Raw genomic sequence first — 12285 nt, 5'->3', positions numbered from 1 at the left:
GGACAGGAGGTCTCTCTTGTTTACCCAGACTAGTTGAAGGCTTGGTTCCAGTGATTACTCAGTAAATATCAGTCGGGTAAAATGAATGCCCTATTGGCATTATTCATTGAAGTCTGAAGAAGAAAAATCTAAAATTATTTATATACTTGGGAGTATATATGGGCTTAAATGATGGTATGTAAAGTATGTGATGGTATATGGATGGGTTTATCCATGGAGAGTATATTGTATAATGATAAGACAAAAGAGACTAAGCTAAAACCTTGACATGGTAACCATCATCCACGATGGTCAACAATGATTCTTATTTCCTAGTTATCTAGCCCTTGGGTGGTTCCCTCCCAAAATGAATAGAACTGACCTGTGTAATTGATAAGATATCATACAAGTGTTAGAGTTTGAGTTGCAAGTCTAGGCCGTCAATGACATTGCTCCTCCTTGCTCTCCCAGAGAATCAAATGTTTTCTCATAAGGATGCTGAAGTAGCTCTATGGAGAAATCAGGACCTGACTGGCATAGTAAGAAACTGATCTCTCCTAATAGCCAGCACCAACTTGCAGCACTAGAGTGAATCAGTGGAAGCAAATCCTTCAGCTGCAGTCAAACTTTCAGATGACTGCAGCACTGGCTGACATCTTGTCTACAATCTCATGAGAGACCTAAGTCAGAAACATCCAACTAAGCCACTCCTAAATGTCTGATCCATAAAAATTGAATGACAATAAATATCTATTGTTGTTTTAAACACCAAGTCTTGGGATAATTTGTGACACAGCAATAGATAACTAATACACTCAAGGAAATAACAATATATTATTTCTTTAGAGATTTTATTTATTTATTTATTTATTTATTTATTTATTTATTTGAGAGAGAGCAATAGAAGGAATGAACACTGGGGAGAGGCAGAGTGAGAGGGAGAAGCAGACTCTCCGCTGAGCAGGGAGCCTGACACAGGGCTTGATCCCAGAACCCTGAGATCATGACCTGAGCCGAAGGCAGAAATTTAACCAACTAAGCCAACCAGGCACCCCAACAACAATACATTGTTAATTAAGATGTGTCCAATAAGAGAATACTACAATTTATGAATTTTATAAAATGCCATGCCATAGTTCATCTCTTCAGGCATTTCCTTAGAATAAATTTTTCATCAAACATATCCTAGCTTGCATCCTTAAATAAAAAATCAGACAATGTAGATGGACAAAGGAAGTACAATATATTTATAACAACCTTTTAATGTAGGGCATTTAGAACTAAGAAACTTATGAAATTAGGAAAAGCATCTTATGCAACTCCATGACCAAAATTTTACCTTTCAAAAACTGATTAGTCTGGATTGCTTCTCAGGAAAAAAGGAATGAAAATATTTGTTGGGGGTCTACTAAGTGTTAGGCTCTAAATTATAAGCTTTACCATTTATTATATCTTCTGAAAACCCTATGAAGCAAATATTATTGGCCCTATTTTCACTTGCCCATCAGAGCTTCCTCATCTCAGCTTCTGGGTCCTTTTATCTTTGTGGTTTTAAATTTAGGTTGGATAACTGTCATTAATTGGAGAACATGAGAGTTTAACATCAGGTTAAACTACTTTCAACCCTTCCTAGGAATGAAATACTTGCTATAAAGTGAAGAATATTCCAATAATGAAGGGAAGAGCAATAAACATTTGGATTTTTAAATGGAGCAGCTAAAGTTTTAGAATCATAAGTAATATATTAGACCTGAAGGACTTGAATGTTTATCTCATATTACAGACGAGGAAATAGGACTCATTAGTACAGAATAATCTGTCAAATGGCCAATAGTGAACCAGTAGCTCAAGCAGAACTAAAAACAGCAAAGCGGCCTCCATTGAAGTTACAATAGTGCTTGGCACTTAGTAGATGGTCAGTAGATTACATTAGGCTGTGATGCATCATCCTAGAACAATTACAGTTCCACCAATATTTAGTGAAAACTGAGAGCTTTTTCAGAAATCTGGTATGTCCACTTTCTTCTTCTGTAAGCCAATATAGTATCAAAAGTTGAGATTTCAAGTAGTACCTAACTTTTGCTGTACTAAAGAAGGGACCTGGGAATGTTGTCATTTTCTTAGAGCAGGAAAAAAATCGCCTCAAAATTTAGGTGCCTTAAAAACACCAATAGTCATTTTTGTTTTTGTTTTTGAATTTGTAACTTGGGCAGAGATCAACAGAAATGGCTAATCTGTGCTCCATACAGCAGCATCAATGGCAGCTCAGCTGAAGACCAGATGATCCATTTTCAAAATGGTTCATTCATGGCTGATATGTTGAAGCTGGCTATAATCTAGAAGTTCAGCTACAGCTGTGCACTGAATGCTGCATGATGCTTCTATCTGGATGCTTTCCTTTCCTCGGGGTATGGTGTCTGGGTTCCAAGATCAAGCATCCCAAAAGACAGAAAGGGGAAGCTGCCACTTCTTAAAACCTAGGCCAAAGACCGTACAGAGTGACTTTCACTATTCTACTGGTTAAGAAATCAGAGTCCTGGCTCCAGAAAAGATGAAGATGTCACCTCTTAATGGAGTTGTATCAGAAAATTGGTTGTCCATGTTTTAAAACCATTATAGAGGGTATTTTTTACTGTAAATGTAAATTGATTTCATTTTGCTGACATGACAAATAATTCAGCATTACTGGAGATGAGTCATAAATATCAAAGTTATACTCTATTCAATGGTATTAATCCCTTTATAATATACTAATCAATCGAGGCAGTCAATAGACCTACTAGTAATGCTCAGTCTTTGCCTCCATTTACTCTTCCACATAAAGAGGATAATAATAAACTTTCATGGGAAATGGAAAGGCTTATTTATAGCTAGAAAGGCAGAGTTACTTATAATTTGCCTTAATAGATGTTTGGTTTTTATAAAGATTTATTTATTTATTTGAGAGAGGGCATGTGCACATGGTGGGGACTTATGCGAGTGCACACGGGAGTCTTTTTTTCCTAACAAAAGATCTTTTTTTTTGTATATTTTTTCTATTGGAGTTCAATTTGCAACATATAGCATAACACCCAGTGCTCATCCCGTCAAGTGCCCCCCTCAGTGCCCATCACCCAGTCACCCCATCCCCCCACCCACCTCCCTTTCCACTACCCCTTCTTTCGTTCCCCAGAGTTAGGAGTCTCTCATGTTCTGTCTCCCTCACTAATATTTCCCACTCATTTTCTTTCCTTTCCCCTTTATTCCCTTTCACTATTTTTTATATTCCCCAAATGAATATAAAATGTTTGTCCTTCTCCGATTGACTTACTTCACTCAGCATAATATCCTCCAGTTCCATCTACGTTGAAGCAAATAGTGGGTATTTGTCATTTCTAATGGCTGAGTAATATTCCATTGTATATATAGACCACATCTTCTTTATCCATTTATCTGTCTATGGACACTGAGGCTCCTTCCACAGTTTGAAATACAAATCAAAACCACAAGGAGATACCACCTCACACCAGTGAGAATGGGGAAAATTAACAAGACAGGAAACAACAAATGTTGGAGAGGATGCAGAGAAAGGGGAACCCTCTTGCACTGTTGGTGGGAATGTGAACTGGTGCAGCCACTCTGGAAAACTGTGTGGAGGTTCCTCAAAGACTTAAAAATAGACCTGCCCTACAACCCAGCAATTGCACTGCTGGGGATTTACCCCAAAGATACAGATGCAATGAAATGGCAGGACACCTGCACCCCAATGTTTATAGAAGCAATGTTCACATGGGAGTCTTATACAGACTCCACACTGAGCATGAAGCCCAATGTGGGGCTCAATCTCAGAAACCTGAGATCAGGACCCTGAGATCACAATGTGAGCCAGGTGCTTAACCAACTGTGCCACTCAGGTGCCCCAGTAAAGTCTTGTTCAGAGTGAGTAATCTATATGATGTCTTACACATGTGAAAGGTATAATTATTATGTGCTTAAATAATTTTGCAAGATGAGGCCTTTGCAGATTCCTGGATAACTGTCTATACCTGAAGTGGAGAAGCCTCCAATTAATTAATTTTGCAAACTCTATTTTTGAAAATGATAGTTATATGGGTTTTGAATGTTTACAAAAGAAGCAATACTTAATGTATACCATAGGATTTCAGAACTTCTTTGCAAATACATCATGTTTTCACAATAAATGTTTAAGTCAATATATAACATATTCAGTCAGTTCTCCCAGCAACAGTCCTATTCAGGAATTAAACTGTATCTAAGGGCAGAGTTTTTCTAATAATATTTAGGAATAGCAGAACTGAATTGCCTTTCTTGTTATACCAAGCAGGAAATTTTCAATTTTAACTAAGGCGGTGTGGGTGAAGATCTGAAAACTAGTTCTTCTTGTGAGGAGCAGCTAATAAGCACCTTATTTAGACCACAGGCACAGTAACCAATTGGGATTTTTCCCACAGGGTCCTTGGACTTAAATTAAATGACCTTCTATTAGGCAATTGAGACCACAGAGAGCAGTACCTTCCTAGGTTAGCCACTTACAGAAAGATTTGTTAAATAAGATGATATTTGTCCTAGCTAAAAATGGGGTCTACAGCTGAGAGGTTGGTTTTTCAGGGACTAGGAGAAAAAAAAGCTCTATTACCCAGTTAAGCATTATTACTGTGAGAAGATAAAGTGTGTATAAAACAAGAGTCACATGCAGCCAGCCAGGGGGGCCTCTTTATTTGTATATGTGTATTTTAGGTTCACACAGAGATTTTATTTATTTTTTTTAAGATTTTATTTATTTATTCATGACACAGAGAGAGAGAGACAGAGAAAGGCAGAGACACAGCAGAGGGAGAAGCAGGCTCCATGCAGGGAGCCTGATGTGGAACCGGAAGTCCAGGATCACTCCCTGGGCTGAAGGCAGGCGCTAAACTGCTGAGCCACCCAGGGATCCCCTCACACAGTGGTTTTAAAGGCAATATTAGTCTAAACATGATGTACTTCATTCATTTATGCTTGTTACACATACCTCCTTCAGAATTTTAAATTTCTGATCCAGAGAATTACCTGGATTAATATAAATTCATTTTCAAGGATTTACCAAAAAATACATTTACATTTGGTGTAAACCTTTTTTAAGCCAGCTAAAAGATGATACCATATGCCCTAAATCAGAATCTGCATGAAGCAGAATCCAAATAGCTGATGAATACAGTCACCAGAAGTATGGCCTTTCCCATGCCATAAGACAAAAAGGCTCCACACTGGACCTTTCCTTAACACACTAACACTTTCTGTCTTGTTTCTTGTCATCCTTTACTCACTATGGTTTAGGAGATGTTGGTGAAATGCTGAGAGTGGCCCTTAAATGGAAAGCAAAAACTTGAAACCCAAAAATAATTCTAGACTCCAAATCATAAATACATTTGCAAAAATATTTTGGGTAAATTCGGGCAAGAAAAAGAAACTGGGGAGAGCACAGTCCTAACACAGAAAGCAGATAACCATTCTAATAACAAGACTGACACAAATGATCTCACTTACCCAGAAAATTTCAAAAAAAAATTGTCCTGTGCTTCACACACCCCTGCTATTTGATTATGATTACCTGCTCAGTACAATTGGCCAAAATAGAAAGCCACACTCATGGTTTGAGTCACTGATGTTATACAAAACATTTCTCTTCATTTGCTAATGTCAAAATATTCTGTCACTCATTAAAATATAAATTAAGAGCAAATTTTTCACCATGCCCTTACCAAGATTTAGAGAATCACAGCAGTTGTGAAGGAATTTAGAAACATGCATTGACTGTAGATTTCTCCAAAATCCATCCATAAAACAGTGAAGGGTTCTCTTTTCAGTAAATTCCCCCTGAAAACCACATACTGTGCTCACTGAAGCAAGAAGTAAAAAAGAAATGATTGAGCAATATTAAAGGTGGGAAGTCAGACCCTTTTCTCTATAGTATTTTAATGCTGAAATAAAAAGCACTGGGTAACCCTTGGCTCCTCCAGCTGGGATGCCAGTGTGTAGCCCCTCTTCGTGCTGCCAGGTAAAGAGTCACTGGAGAGCCCACTTTCTCTCCACACTAACACAAATTTAAAAGCAAAACTTCCTACTAGACTTTCCAATCTCATATTTTCTGATGATGTGATCTGCTCATCCACTAAAAAGGTTAAAGAAGCAGATTTTCAGACTTGGACTGACATTGCTGCTGTCTCAATACATTTAAAATTGGATGGGAGGGCCTGTTTTCAACAGAATGTTATTTTGCTATAATCCAACAATAATCAAATATTTTAAAAGTCTAGGCTGGACTTTTTGAAATAAAGAATGGTGTTGCAAAATATTACAGTAATTTTACTGTAATTGCTGGACTTACAGTAAGATTTCTGCAAATCCCCCCTCCCCAGGCATTCTGAGTGTTCCCACACTTTCAGCATTAAGAGTATATAAAATGTTTACAAATAAGCACTTGACAATCACCCACTGTATGTATTAAACATAACCAGTATCCACAGTAAAGAGAATGTTGCCTTACACTTTGTGTTAAAAATTCTTCTAATTAAAATAATATTGCCCCCAGTCCTGTCTGCCTCCTTCTCCCTCCATTACTACCAAAAAGGACCTATGGTCAACTACATCCCTCAAATTTTATATATTTTATATTTAGGGGATTTATCCAACTTGTTGACAACATATATATTTGAATACATGCCAAATATATCTAGCATAACATTTTTTCTTTTTTAAAAATGTTTTATTTATTTATTCATGAGAGACACAGAGAGAGAGAGAGAGAGAGAGAGGCAGAGACACAGGCAGAGGGAGAAGCAGACTCCCTGCAGGGAGCCTGATGTGGGACTCGATCCCGGGACTCCAAGATTATCCCCTGGGCCGAAGGCAGGTGCTAAACCGCTGAGCCACCCAGGGATCCCCCATTTTTTTCTTACCTATATTTTGTTCCTATATTAAACAAATTATCTCCCCCAAGCATAATTAAAAACTGTCACCTATAGAGGAGACTTCCATAAGATGGCAGCTAGGAAGATCCTGAATTCAGCTCCTCTCACAGACATACCAAATTACATTACATATTGATTATTTCCCTCAGAAAAAGATCTTAAAACTAGATGAACTATCTTCCACAATAAAGGATTTTTTAAAAACCCACATCAAAACAGGTAGGCAGAAACATGATCTCCCCAAAACCTCATCCCTGGCATGTTGACACAATAGGGAGGGATCTCATTCGTCTGGTGTTTCTCCTGGAGGAGCAAGGGGTTAGTGCTCCACACCAGGCACCCAAACCCTAGGATCTGCACCAGGGAAAATGAGCCTCCCAAAACATCTGGCTTAGAAAGCCAATGACGTAGACTTCCAAGTGACCCAACATGCTACAAGAAAACTAAGAGCTTCCTTTTAAAGGGCTCATGGACAGTCTCACTTGCCCAGACACCCAGCTAAAAAACCAGCATTCAAAATGTGCCTAGACTATATCTGAAGGCAATTTATTTGCTAATCTAAAAACATCTGCCAAAGGAGCAAGGGACAGTTGAAACTCTCCCCAGAGACAGAGGCAATGGTGGATGCCATTTTCTTACTTCCACCTACCTGCTAGCACAGGTGGGTAAACTTAAATATAGCACCTTCCTGCCACCTTGCTAAGATTGGCAGAATGAGCTGTCATGGCACTGTCCCACTGCCTTGCTGAAGCTACATTGCAGGGAGTTATAGCACTCCCTCACTCCCTGTATGGGGTTGACAAGTAGGCGTTCTGCTACTCCCAGACTAAAGCTAGCACACACACACAGACAAGGCACTGTCCTGCTGCATTACTAAAACCCACCATGAGTGAAGGCAAAACTACCCCATTGCCTTCCTAAAACTAGTGAGTGTGCCCCTCCCCCAGCACTGCCCACGTACCCACAATCCACACAGAGGATGCCCCTTGACCCCTCCAGCCCTGGTGTCCAAGGAAGCTGGCATTCCTGGGCTCCTCGGGAATTTACAATTAGAAAAAATAGTTCTTCACAGGCCACCATCCCAAGTGCATTGCATAAAGAGCAGATTGAAATATAATCTCAGTCTTTCTGTGAAAATGGCCTATTTATTTAGCCTGGAGCTTCAACCTGAAGGACAAGCTTCAGGTTTCCCACATACATAAAGGCTAACAAGGTACTCCATAAAGGCAAGGAAGGGAGACCCCATCCTTACACATTCCCTTGGCCTCATAGCAGGATAACAAGATCTCACAGAAAGGACTTCATATACTCGTGCCCGGAATTTTGCAATGATAGCCCAGGAGACACCTCCAGTCCTCCATGTCTAGAGGCCAACAAGGGATTGGATTATAGCCCCACGGGACTATATATTTATATACTTTAAAAGCTGCTACCAGAGGGTCTGGCTTCTAATCAGCCTGAAACTAGATGCTAAATGAGATCCTTCCCCTTGGATCCCTGACAGGTCTTGGCATACCCTCAACAACAGGAACATATCAAGAATAAGTCAGAAGGTTCAGCCAATCAAAAAGATTTGATTGACCAAGGCTAAGTTGGATAAAAAGTATCATCACCTACGCAAGTACACTCCTTCAAGAATGAGAGAAGTAGCTATTTGCCTAATCCACAGAAACACAGAAATTCAAGCAAAATGAGGAAACGGGAAAATATGTTCCAAGTGGAAGAACAAGACAAACTCTCAGGAAAATACCTTAATGATACAAATCAAAAGAGAAATGAAAAATACTAAGGGACAAATAAACATGACACACCAAAATCTATAGGAAAGTGGTTCCAAGAGGGAAGTTCACAGCAATACAGGCCCACCTCAGGAAACAAGCAAAATCTCAAACAATTTAACTTTATAACCAATGAAAACCGAAAAGGAAAAAAAATGGAAGTATAAAATTAGTAAGGAAGAAAATAATAAAGATCATGGCATAAATAAATGAAATAGAGTATAAAAAGAAAATAGAAAAGGTCAATGAAACTAAAAGCAGGTTCCTTAAAAAGATAAAATTATCAAACCTTTAGCTAAACATACCAAGACAAAGAGAGGGCTCAAATAAATAAAATCAAAAATAAAATAGAAGTTATAACTAATACAACAGAATTAGAAAGGATTGTAAGAGACTACTATGCTCAATTATATACCAGTAAATTAGGCAACCTAAAAGAAATAGATAAATTCCTGGAAACTTATAATCTCCCAAGACTTAATTATAAAAAAATAGAAAATCTGAATAGATTGATCACTAGTAAAGAGATTGAATCAGAAATCAAAAACTTCCCAACAAATGAAAGTGTAGGACTAAATGATTGCACTGGTGAATTCTATCAAGGATTCAAAGATTTAGTATCTATCCATCTCAAACTCTTCCAACAAAATGAAGAGAAATAATGCTTCCAAACTCATTTTTTGAGGCCAGCATTACCCTGATAGCAAAACCAGACAATGACACCACAAAAAAAAGAAAATTGCAGGTCAATAATCCTGATGAACATGGATGTAAAAATATTAAATGGAATATTAGCAAACTAAAGTCAACAATACATTGAAAAGATCATACACCATCATTAAGCAGGATTTATTCCAGAGAAACGGATTGTTTAACATCTGCAAATCAATCATGGTGATATATCACACTAACAAAATGAAATATAAAAATCATACGATCATCTCAATAGAAAAAACATTTGACAATATTCGACTTATGTTTACAATAAAAACTCTCAACGAAGTGGATATTGAGGCAACATACCTCAACATAATAAAGCCCTTATATGACAAACTCCCAGCTGACATCATACTCAATGGTGGGATGCTGAAAGCTTTTCTGCTAAGATCAGGAACAAGACAAAGATGCCCACTCTCCCCACTTTTACTTAACATAAAATTGGGAGTTGTACCCACAGCAACTTGGAAAGAAAAAGAAATAATAGGCAAACAAATTGAAAACGGAAGAATATTGTCACTATTCATATATGATATAATAATATATAGAGAGAGAACGTTAAAGATCCTGCCAAAAAAACTATTAGAGATTATAAATGAAAAAATTAAAAAAATAAATTATAAATGAATTCAATAAAGTTTCTGGATACAAAATTAATATAAAAAATCTGTTGTATTTCTATACACTAAAAATAAAAAATATTGAGAAATCAAGAAAATCCCATTTAAAATCACATCAAAAGAATTAAATAACTAGGAATAAATTTAACTGAGGTGAAATACCTGTACACTAAAAGCTATAAGACTACCAATGAAAGAAAGTGAAGAAGACACAAATAAATGGAAAGACATTCTGTGCTCATGGACTGTTAAGTATTAATATTGTTAAAATGTCCATACTATCCAAAGCAATCTATAGATTTAATGCAATCCCTATCAAAATTCCGGTGGTATTTTTCACAAAACTAGAGCAAATAATTCTAACATTTATATAGAACAACAAAAGACCCTGAAGCTAAAACAATCTGGAGAAAGAAATCTGGAGGTATCATACTCTTTGATTTCAAACTATACTATAAAGCTATAGTAATTAAACAGTGTGGTACTGGCATAAAAACAGACACATAGATCAATGAAACAGAATAGAGAGCTCAGAAATAAACCACATATATGATCAATCACTTTACAACAAAAGAGGTAAGTATATACAGTGGGGAAAGGGTAGTCTCTTCAATAAATGGTGTTGGGGAAACTGAACAGCCACATACAAAAAAAAAAAGAAGAAAAGAAAAAGAAGAAAGGAAGGAAGGAGGAGATGAAGGAAGGAAGGAAATGAAAGGAAGGGGAAGGAAGGAAGAAAGGAGAAGACAGAAAGAAAGAAAGAAGAAAGAAACCGAATACATAAGCAATCAGCCCTCCCACTTACTTCAACGTCCTCTCCTTCCTCCTGCCATCTTCCTTCCTCCTTCCTTCCTGCCTCCTTCCTTCCTTCCTCCCTTCTCTTCTTCCCTCCTCCCTTCCTTCTCCTCCTCCCTCCGCCCTCCCTCCTCTCCCTCCCCCCCTCTCCCCCCCCCCCTCCCTCCCTCCTCCCTCCCTCCCCTCCCTCCCTCCCGCCCTCGCTCGCCCCGCTCCTCCTCCCTCCCGCCCTCTCCATCCATCCCCTGACAGAATGAAAGAAAGAAAGAAAGAAAGAAAGAAAGAAAGAAAGAAAGAAAGAAAGAAAGAAACTGGACCACCATCTCACACCATATACAAAAATTAATTCAAAATGGATTAAAGACTTTAATATAAGACCTGAAACCATAATACTCTTAGAAAAAAACCTAGTTGGTAAGTTCCTTGACATCAATCTTAGCAAAGCTTTCTTGATCTGACTCCAAAGGCAAGGGGAAACAAAAGCAAAAATAAACTGGACTATATCAAACTCAAAAGCTTCTGCACACACAACAACAAAAATCAATAAAACAAAAAAGCAACCAAATGAATGAGAAAATATATTTACAAATCAATCTCTGATAAGAGATTAATATCTAAAATATATAAAGAACTCATTTCAGTAACAACAAAGTCCAATTAAAAGTACACAGAAGGGGCATCTGGTGGCTCAGTTGGTTAAGTGATGACTCTTGATTTTGGCTCAGTTCACGACCTCAGGGTTGTGAGATTGAGCCCCATATCAGACTCCACACTCAGCCAGAAGCATGCTTGAGATTTTTCTCTCCCTCTGCCCCTCCCTGCTCTCTCTCTCTCTTAATTAATTAATTAATTAATTAATTTTTTTTTAAATGGGCAAATCTGAGTAGACCTTTCTCCTGCCAAAGAAGATATAGAGATGGCCAACATACAAATGAAAAAGATTTGCAATATCACTAATCATCAGGGACACAGAAATCAAAACCACACTGAGATATCACCTCACACCAGTCAGAATGGCTAGTATAAAAAAACCAAGAAAAAAAAAGTGGTGAGGATGTAGGAAAAATGGAACCTTCATGCACTGTTGATGGTAATATAAATTGGTGCAGCCACTATAGAAAACGATAAGGAAATTCCTCAAAAAATTAAAAATAGAAATACCACATGATCAGAAATTCCACTACTGAGTATCTATCTATCTGAAGAAAACAAAAACATTAATTGGAAAAGATATATGCACCCATATATTCATTGCAGCATTATTTATAATAGCCAAGATACATAAACAACTTGAGTGTCCATCAGTGGATGAATGGATAAAGAACTGAGAGACAGATGATAGATAGATAGATGATAGATAGATAGATGATAGATAGATATCTAGATAGATAGACAGATAGATAATAGATAGATGATGATGATGATGAAGATGATAGATAGATAGAT

General features: G+C 37.6%; 2 long non-coding RNA genes across 2 annotated transcripts in view; one reads left to right on the top strand and one right to left on the bottom strand.

Annotated features, from left to right (window-relative positions):
* Positions 1-689, top strand: part of LOC102156547 — a 146320-nt gene extending 145631 nt beyond the window's left edge. Inside the window, exon 9 of the long non-coding RNA XR_005363193.1 lies at positions 451-689. This is a non-coding gene — a long non-coding RNA (uncharacterized LOC102156547). The remainder of the gene's footprint in view (positions 1-450) is intronic.
* LOC111097009 overlaps positions 1-6737 on the bottom strand; it is a 32559-nt gene extending 25822 nt beyond the window's left edge. Inside the window, exon 1 of the long non-coding RNA XR_005363201.1 lies at positions 5721-6737. This is a non-coding gene — a long non-coding RNA (uncharacterized LOC111097009). The remainder of the gene's footprint in view (positions 1-5720) is intronic.
* Between the last annotated feature and the right edge of the window lie 5548 nt (positions 6738-12285).

This window comes from Canis lupus, chromosome 8 (genome assembly GCF_011100685.1).
Source record: "Canis lupus familiaris isolate Mischka breed German Shepherd chromosome 8, alternate assembly UU_Cfam_GSD_1.0, whole genome shotgun sequence".
In the NCBI taxonomy this organism is placed as follows: domain Eukaryota; kingdom Metazoa; phylum Chordata; class Mammalia; order Carnivora; family Canidae; genus Canis; species Canis lupus.
This window is presented reverse-complemented; position numbering and strand designations above follow the sequence as displayed.